This window comes from Triticum urartu, chromosome 5 (genome assembly GCF_003073215.2).
Source record: "Triticum urartu cultivar G1812 chromosome 5, Tu2.1, whole genome shotgun sequence".
Lineage (NCBI taxonomy): Eukaryota > Viridiplantae > Streptophyta > Magnoliopsida > Poales > Poaceae > Triticum > Triticum urartu.
Window position 1 is genome coordinate 165379343 of NC_053026.1, and position 10325 is coordinate 165389667.

Below are 10325 nucleotides of genomic sequence, written 5' to 3' on the forward strand. Positions count from 1 at the left end.
AGTTCGCAAGTTCGTCATGGTCTAGTAACATGACTTCCAGAACAAGATTACCGTACCACTCTGGTGCGGATCTCACTCTGGTTTACCTACGAGATTCGGTAGTAACTTGATCTGAAGTTACATGATCATCATCATTAGCTTCCTTACTAATTGGTGTAGTAGTCACAGGAACAGATTTCTCTGATGAACTACTTTCCAATAAGGGAGCAGGTACAGTTACCTCATCAAGTTCTACTTTCCTCCCACTCACTTCTTCCGAGAGAAACTCCTTCTCTAGAAAAACTCCGAATTTAGCAACAAAAGTCTTGCCTTCGGATTTGTGATAGAAGGTGTACCCAACAGTCTCCTTTGGGTATCCTATGAAGACATATTTCTCTGATTTGGGTTTGAGCTTATCAGGATGAAACTTTTTCATATAAGCATCACAATCCCAAACTTTAAGAAACGACAACTTTGGTTTCTTGCCAAACCACAGTTCAGATTGTGTCGTCTCAACGGACTTAGATGGTGCCCTTTTAAACGTGAATGCAGCTGTCTTTAATGCATAACCCCAAAACGATAGTGGTAGATCGATAAGAGACATCATAGATCGCACCATATCTAATAAAGTACGGTTATGATGTTCGGACACACCATTATGCTATGGTGTTCCAGGTGGCGTGAGTAGTGAAACTATTTCACATTGTTTTAACTGAAGGCCAAACTCATAACTCAAATATTTTACCTCTGCGATCATATCGTAGAAACTTTTATTTTCTTGTTACGATGATTCTCCACTTCACTCTGAAATTCTTTGAACTTTTCAAATATTTCAGACTTGTGTTTCATTAAGTAGATATACCCATATCTGCTCAAATCATCTGTGAAGGTCAGAAAATAATGATACCCGCCGCGAGCCTTAACACTCATCGGATCTCATACATCAGTATGTATTATTTCCAATAAGTCAGTTGCTCGCTCCATAGTTCCGGAGAACGGCGTTTTAGTCATCTTGCCCGTGAGGCATGGTTCGCAAGCATCAACTGATTCATAATCAAGTGATTCCAAAAACCCATCAGCTTGGAGTTTCTTCATGCGCTTTACACCAATATGACCTAAACGTCAGTGCCACAAATAAGTTGCACTATCATTATTAACTTTGCATCTTTTGGTTTCAATATTATGATTATGTGTATCACTACGATCAAGATCCAACGAACTATTTTCATTGGGTGTGTAACCATATAAGGTTTTATTCATGTAAACAGAACAACAATTTATTCTCTTACTTAAATGAATAACTGTATTACAATAAACATGATCAAATCATATTCATGCTCAGCGCAAACACCAAATAACACTTATTCAGGTTCAACACTAATCCCAAAAGTATAGGGAGTGTGCGATGATGATCATATCAATCTTGGAACTACTTCCAACACACATCGTCACCTCACCCTTAACTAGTCTTTGTTCATTCTGCAACTCCCGATTCAAGTTACTAATCATAGTAACTGAACTACTATCAAATACTGAGGGGTTGCTATAAACACTAGTAAAGTACACATCAATAACATGTATATCAAATATACTTATGTTCACTTTGCCATCCTTCTTATTCGCCAAATACTTGGGGCAGTTCCACTTTCAGTGATCAGTCCCTTTGCAGTAGAAGCACTTAGTCTCAGGCTTAGGACCAGACTTGGGCTTCTTCACTTGAGCAGCAACTTGCTTGCTGTTTTTCTTGAAGTTCCCCTTTTTCCCTTTGCCCTTTTCTTGAAACTAGTGATCTTGTCAACCATCAACACTTGATGTTATTTCTTGATTTCTACCTTCATCGATTTCATCATCATGAAAAGCTCGGGATTCGTTTTCGTCATCCCTTGCATACTATAGTTCAACACGAAGTTCTACTAACTTGGTGATGGTGACTAGAGAATTCTGTCAATCACTATCCTATCTGGAAGATTAACTCCCACTTGATTCAAGCGATTGTAGTACCCAGACAATCTGAGCACATGCTCACTAGTTGAGCGATTCTCCTCCATCTTTTAGCTATAGAACTTGTTGGAGACTTCATATCTCTCAACTCGGGTATTTGCTTGAAATATTAACTTCAACTCCTGGAACATCTCATATGGTCCATGACGTTCAAAACGTCTTTGAAGTCCCGATTCTAAGCCGTTAAGCATGGTGCACTAAACTATCAAGTAGTCATCATATTTAGCTAGCCAAACGTTCATAATGTCTGCATCTGCTCCTGCAATAGGTTTGTCACCTAGCGGTGCATCAAGAACATAATTCTTCTGTGCAGCAATGAGGATAAACCTCAGATCACGGATCCAATCTGCATCATTGCTACTAACATCTTTCAACACAATTTTCTCTAGGAACATATCAAAATAAACACAGGGAAGCAACAACGCGAGCTATTGATCTACAACATGATTTGCAAAATACTACCAGGACTAAGTTCATGATAAATTTAAGTTCAATTTAATCATATTACTTAAGAACTCCCACTTAGATAGACATCCCTCTAATCCTCTAAGTGATCACGTGATCCAAATCAACTAAACAATGTCTGATCATCACGTGAGATGGAGTAGTTTCATTGGTGAACATCACTATGTTGACCATATCTACTATATGATTCACGCTCGACCTTTCGGTCTCCGTATTCCGAGGCCATATCTGTATATGCTTGGCTCGTCAAGTATAACCTGAGTATTCCGTGTGTGCAACCGTTTTGCACCCGTTGTATTTGAACGTAGAGCCTATCACACCCGATCATCACGTGGTGTCTCAGCACGAAGAACTTTTGCAACGGTGCATACTCAGGGAGAACACTTCTTGATAATTAGTGAGAGATCATCTTAAAATGTACCGTCAAACTAAGCAAAATAAGATGTATAAAAAGATAAACATCATATGCAATCAAAATATGTGACATGATATAGCGATCATCATCTTGCGCCTTTGATCTCTATCTCCAAAGTACTGTCATGATCTCTATCGTCACCGGCATGACACCATGATCTCCATCATCTTGATCTATATCAATGTGTCGTCACATGGTTGTCTCACCAACAGTTGCTCTTGCAACTATTGCTATCGCATAGCGATAAAGTAAAGTAATTATTTGGCGCTTGCATCTTATGCAATAGAGAGATAACCATAAGGCTTTTGCCAGTTGCTGATAACTTCAACAAAACATAATCATCTCATACAACAACTTATATCTCATCACATCTTGACCATATCACATCACAACATGCCCTGCAAAAACAAGTTAGACGTCCTCTACTTTGTTGTTGCAAGTTTTACGTGGCTGCTATGGGCTTAAACAAGAACCAATCTTACCTACGCATCAAAACCACAATGATAGTTTGTCAAGTTGGTGCTGTTTTAACCTTCGCAAGGGCCGAGCGTAGCCATACTCGGTTCAACTAAAGTTGGAGAAACTGACACCCGCCAGCCACCTGTGTGCAAAGCACGTCGGTAGAACTAGTCTCGCGTAAGCGTACGCGTAATGTCGGTCCGGGCCGCTTCATCCAACAATACCGCCGAACCAAAGTATGACATGCTGGTAAGCAATATGACTTATATCGCCCACAACTCACTTGTGTTCTACTCGTGCATATAACATCAACACATAGAACCTAGGCTCTGATACCACTGTTGGGTAACGTAGTAATTTCAAAAATTTCCTACGCACACGCAAGATCATGGTGATGCATAGCAACGAGAGGGGAGAGTGTGATCTACGTACCCTTGTAGACCGACAGCGGAAGTGTTAGCACAACGCGGTTGATGTAGTCGTACGTCTTCACGGCCCGACCGATCAAGCACCGAAACTATGGCACCTCCGAGTTTTAGCACACGTTCAGCTCGATGACGATCCCCGGACTCTGATCCAGCAAAGCGTCGGGGAAGAGTTCCGTCAGCACGACGGCGTGGTGACGATCTTGATGTTCTACCGTCGCAGGGCTTCGCCTAAGCACCGCTACAATATTATCGAGGATTATGGTGGAAGGGGGCACCGCACACGGCTAAGAAAACAATCATGTGGATCAACTTGTGTGTCTATGGGGTGCCCCCTGCCCCCGTATATAAAGGAGTGGAGGAGAGGAGGCCGGCCCTAGGAGGGGCGCGCCAGGGAGTAGGATTCCTACTCCTAGTTGGAGTAGGTTTCCTCCTTTCCTAGTCCAACTAGGAGAAGGGGGGAAAGGGGGGAAGAGGGGAAGGAAGGGAGAGAGGGGCCGCGCCCCAAACCCCTTGTCCAATTCGGACTGGGCTTGGGAGGGGCGCGCGCCACCTCCTGGTCCTTCCCACTAAGGCCCATTAAGGCCCATTGCTTCTTCCTCGTATTCCCGTAACTCCCCGGTACCTCTGAAAATACCCGAATCACTCGGAACCTTTCCGATGTCCGTATATAGTCGTCCAATATATCGATCTTTACGTCTCGACCATTTCGAGACTCCTCGTCATGTCCCTGATCTTATCCGGGACTCTGAACTCCTTCGGTACATCAAAACTCATAAACTCATAATATAACTGTCATCGAAACCTTAAGCGTGCGGACCCTACGGGTTCGAGAACAATGTAGACATGACCGAGACACGTCTCCGGTCAATAACCAATAGCGGAACCTGGATGCTCATATTGGCTCCCACATATTCTACGAAGATCTTTATCGGTCAGACCGCATAACAACATACGGTGTTCCCTTTGTCATCGGTATGTTACTTGCCCGAGATTCGATCGTCGGTATCTTAATACCTAGTTCAATCTCGTTACCGGCAAGTCTCTTTACTCGTTCCGTAATACATCATCTCACAACTAACTCATTAGTTGCAATGCCTGCAAGGCTTATGTGATGTGCATTACCGAGAGGGCCCAGAGATACCTCTCCGACAATCGGAGTGACAAATCCTAATATTGAAATACGCCAACCCAACATTTACCTTTGGAGACACCTGTAGAGCTCCTTTATAATCACCCAGTTACGTTGTGACGTTTGGTAGCACACAAAGTGTTCCTCCAGTAAACGGGAGTTGCATAATCTCATAGTCATAGGAACATGTATAAGTCATGAAGAAAGCAATAGCAACATACTAAACAATCGGGTGCTAAGCTAACGGAATGGGTCAAGTCAATCACATCATTCTCCTAATGATGTGATCCCGTTAATCAAATGACAACTCATGTCTATGGTTAGGAAACATAACCATCTTTGATTAACGAGCTAGTCAAGTAGAGGCATACTAGTGACACTTTGTTTGTCTATGTATTCACACAAGTATTATGTTTCCGGTTAATACAATTCTAGCATGAATAATAAACATTTATCATGATATAAGGAAATAAATAATAACTTTATTATTGCCTCTAGGGCATATTTCCTTCAATGTTTCCTAGCTATAGACAAAGAGTTGTCATTTGATTAACGGGATCACATCATCAGGAGAATGATGTGATTGACTTGACCCATTCCGTTAGCTTAGCACTTGATCGTTTAGTTTGTTGCTATTGCTTTCTTCATGACTTATACATGTTCCTGTGACTATGAGATTATGCAACTCCCATTTACCGGAGGAACACTTTGTGTGCTACCAAACGTCACAACATAACTAGGTGATTATAAAGGTGCTCTATAGGTGTCTCCAAAGGTACTTGTTGGGTTGGCGTATTTCGAGATTAGGATTTGTCACTCCGATTGTCGGAGAGGTATCTCTGGGCCCACTCAGTAATACACATCACTTAAGCCTTGCAAGCATTGCAAATGAGTTAGTTGCGGGATGATGTATTACGGAACGAGTAAAGAGACTTGCCAGTAACGAGATTGAACTAGGTATTGAGATACCGACGATCGAATCTCGGGCAAGTAACATACCGATGACAAAGGGAACAACGTATGTTGTTATGCGGTTTGACCGATAAAGATCTTCATAGAATATATAGGAGCCAATATGAGCATCCAGGTTCTGCTATTGGTTATTGACTGGAGACGTGTCTCGGTCATGTCTACATAGTTCTCGAACCCGTAGGTTCCGCACGCTTAAAGTTCGATGGCGGTTATATTATGAGTTTATGTGTTTTGATGTAACGAAGGTAGTTCGGAGTCCCGAATGTGATCACAGCCATGACAAGGAGTCTCAAAATGGTCGAGACATGAAGATTGATATATTGGACGACTATATTCGGACACTAGAATGGTTCCGGGGGTTATCGGATATATACCGGAGTACCGGGGGGTTACCGGAACCCCCTGGAGGTTATTGGGCCTCATGGGTCCAATTGTTGGAAGAGGAGAGGCGGCCAAGGGGCAGCCGCGCGCCCCTCCCCTCCCAAGTCCAAATTGGACAAGAAAGGGGGGCGGCCCCTCCTTTCCTTTCCCCCTCTTTCTCCTTCCCTCTCCTCTCTTACTCCAACATGGAAAGGGGGAGCCCTACTCCCGGTGGGAGTAGGACTCCTCATGGGGCGCGCCAAGGGTGGCCGGCCCCCTCCCCCTCCTCTACTCCTTTATATACGGGGAGGGAGGCACCCCCTAGAGACACAACAATCGATCCCTTGGATCTCTTAGCCGTGTGTGGTGCCCCCCTCCATCATAATCTACCTCAGTCATATCGTAGTGGTGCTTAGGCGAAGCCCTGTGTCGGCAGAACATCATCATCGTCACCACGTTGTCGTGCTGACGGAACTCTCCCTCAAAGCTCAGCTGGATCAGAGTTCGAGGGACGTCATTGAGTTGAACGTGTGCAGAACTCGGAGGTACCGTGCGTTCGGTGCTTGATCGGTCGGATCGTGAAGACGTACGACTACATCAACCGCATTGTGCTAATGCTTCCGCTGTCGGTCTACAAGGGTACGTAGATCACACTCTCCCCTCTCGTTGCTATGCATCACCATGATCTTGCGTGTGCATAGGAATTTTTTGAAATTACTACGTTCCCCAACAGTGGCATCCGAGCCAGGTTTTATGCGTTGATGTTATATGCACGAGTAGAACACAAGTGAGTTGTGGGCGATACAAGTCATACTGCTTACCAGCATGTCACGCTTTGGTTCGGCGGTATTGTTGGATGAAGCGGCCCGGACCGACATTACGCGTACGCTTACGCGAGACTGGTTCTACCGATGTGCTTTGCACACAGGTGGCTGGCGGGTGTCAGTTTCTCCAACTTTAGTTGAACCGAGTGTGGCTACACCCGGTCCTTGAGAAGGTTAAAACAGCACTAACTTGACGAACTATCGTTGTGGTTTTGATGCGTAGGTAAGAACGGTTCTTGCTCAGCCCGTAGCAGCCACGTAAAACTTGCAAAGGACGTCTAACTTGTTTTTGCAGGGCATGTTGTGATGTGATATGTTCAAGGCATGATGCTATATTTTATTGTATGAGATAATCATGTTTTGTAACCGAGTTATCGGCAACTGGCAGGAGCCATATGGTTGTCGCTTTATTGTATGCAATGCAATCGCCCTATAATGCTTTACTTTATCACTAAGCGGTAGCGATAGTCGTAGAAGCATAAGTTGGCGAGACGACAACGATGCTACGATGGAGATCAAAGTGTCACGCCGGTGACAATGGTGATCATGACGGTGCTTCGGAGATGAATATCACAAGAACAAGATGATGATGGCCATATCATATCACTTATATTGATTGCATGTGATGTTTATCTTTTATGCATCTTATCTTGCTTTGATTGACGGTAGCATTATAAGATGACCTCTCACTAAATTATCATGGTATAAGTGTTCTCCCTGAGTATGCACCATTGCGAAAGTTCTTCGTGCTGAGACACCACGTGATGATCGGGTGTGATAGGCTCTATGTTCAAATACAACGGGTGCAAAACAGTAGATATGATCAACATAGTGATGTTCACCATTGAAACTACTCCATCTCACGTGATGATCGGACATGGTTTGGTTGATTTGGATCACGTGATCACTTAGAGGATTAGAGAGATGTCTATCTAAGTGGGAGTTCTTAAGTAATATGATTAATTGAACTTAAATTTATCATGAACTTAGTACCTGATAGTATTTTGCTTGTCTATGTTGGTTGTAGATAGATGGCCCGTGCTGTTGTTCCGTTAAATTTTAATGCGTTCCTTGAGAAAGCAAAGTTGAAAGATGATGGTAGCAATTACACAGACTAGGTCCGTACCTTGAGGATTATCCTCATTGCTGCACAGAAGAATTACATCCTGGAAGCACCGCTGGGTGCCAGGCCTGCTGTAGATGCTGTTGATAACGTTAAGAACGTTTGGTAGAGTAAAGTTGATGACTACTCGATAGTTCAGTGTGCCATGCTTTATGGCTTAGAACCGGGACTTCAACGACGTTTTGAACGTCATGGAGCATATGAGATGTTCCAGGAGTTGAAGTTAATATTTCAAGAAAATGCCTGGATTGAGAGATATGAAGTCTCCAATAAGATCTATAGCTGCAAGATGGAGGAGAATAGTTCTGTCAGTGAACATATACTCAAAATGTCTGGGTATCATAATCACTTGACTCAACTGGGAGTTAATCTTCCTGTTGATAGTGTCACTGACAGAGTTCTTCAATCACTGCCACCAAGCTACAAAAGCTTCGTGATGAACTATAATATGCAAGGGATGAATAAGACAATTCCCGAGCTCTTCGCGATGCTAAAGGCTATGGAGGTAGAAAGCAAAAAGGAGCATCAAGTGTTGATGGTCAACAAGACCACTAGTTTCAAGAAAAAGGGTAAAGGGAAGAAGAAGAGGAACTTCAATAAGAACGGCAAACAAATTGCTGCTCAAGAGAAGAAACCCAAGTCTGGACATAAGCTTGAAACCGAGTGCTTCTACTGCAAACAGACTGGTCACTGGAAGCGAAACTGCCCCAAGTATTTGGCGGATAAGAAGGATGGCAAGGTGAACAAAGGTACATGTGATATACATGTTATTGATGTGTACCTTACTAATGCTTGCAGTAGCACCTGGGTATTTGATACTGGTTCTGTTGCTAATATTTGCAACTCGAAACAGGGACTACGGATTAAGCGAAGATTGGCTAAGGACGAGGTGACAATGCGCGTGGGAAATGGTTCCAAAGTCGATGTGATTGCGGTCGGCATGCTACCTCTACATCTACCTTCGGGATTAGTTTTAGACCTGAATAATTATTATTTGGTGCCAGCGTTGAGCATGAACATTATATCTGGATCTTATTTGATGCGAGACGGTTATTCATTTAAATCAGAGAATAATGGTTTTTCTATTTATATGAGTAATATCTTTTATGGTCATGCACCCTTGAAGAGTGGTCTATTCTTATTGAATCTCGATAGTAGTGATACACATATTCATAATATTGAAGCCAAAATATGCAGAGTTGATAATGATAGTGCAACTTATTTATGGCACTGCCGTTTAGGTCATATTGGTGTAAAGCGCATGAAGAAACTCCATATTGATGGATTTTTGGAACCACTTGATTATGAATCACTTGGTACTTGCGAACCGTGCCTCATGGGCAAGATGACTAAAACGCCGTTCTCCGGAACTATGGAGCGAGCAACAGATTTGTTGGAAATCATACATACAGATGTATGTGGTCCGATGAATGTTGAGGCTCGCGGCGGGTATCGTTATTTTCTCACCTTCACAGATGATTTAAGCAGATATGGGTATATCTAATTAATGAAACATAAGTCTGAAACATTTGAAAAGTTCAAAGAATTTCAGAGTGAAGTTGAAAATCATCATAACAAGAAAAATAAAGTTTCTACGATCTGATCGTGGAGGAGAATATTTGAGTTACGAGTTTGGTCTTCATTTGAAACAATGCAGAATAGTTTCGCAACTCACGCCACCCGGAACACCACAGCGTAATGGTGTGTCCGAACGTCGTAATCATACTTTACTAGATATGGTGCAATCTATGATGTCTCTTACTGATTTACCGCTATCATTTTGGGGTTATGCTTTAGAGACGGCTGCATTCACGTTAAATAGGGCACCATCAAAATCCGTTGAGACGACGCCTTGTGAACTGTGGTTTGGCAAGAAACCAAAGTTGTCGTTTCTTAAAGTTTGGGGCTGTGATGCTTATGTGAAAAAACTTCAACCTGATAAGCTCGAACCCAAATCGGAGAAATGTGTCTTCATAGGATACCCAAAGGAAACTGTTGGTTACACCTTCTGTCACAGATCTGAAGGCAAAAGTTTTGTTGCTAAATTTGGATCCTTTCTAGAGAAGGAGTTTCTCTCGAAAGAAGTGAGTGGGAGGAAAGTAGAACTTGATGAGGTAACTGTACCTGTCCCCTTATTGGAAAGTAGTTCATCACAGAAACCGGTTCCTGT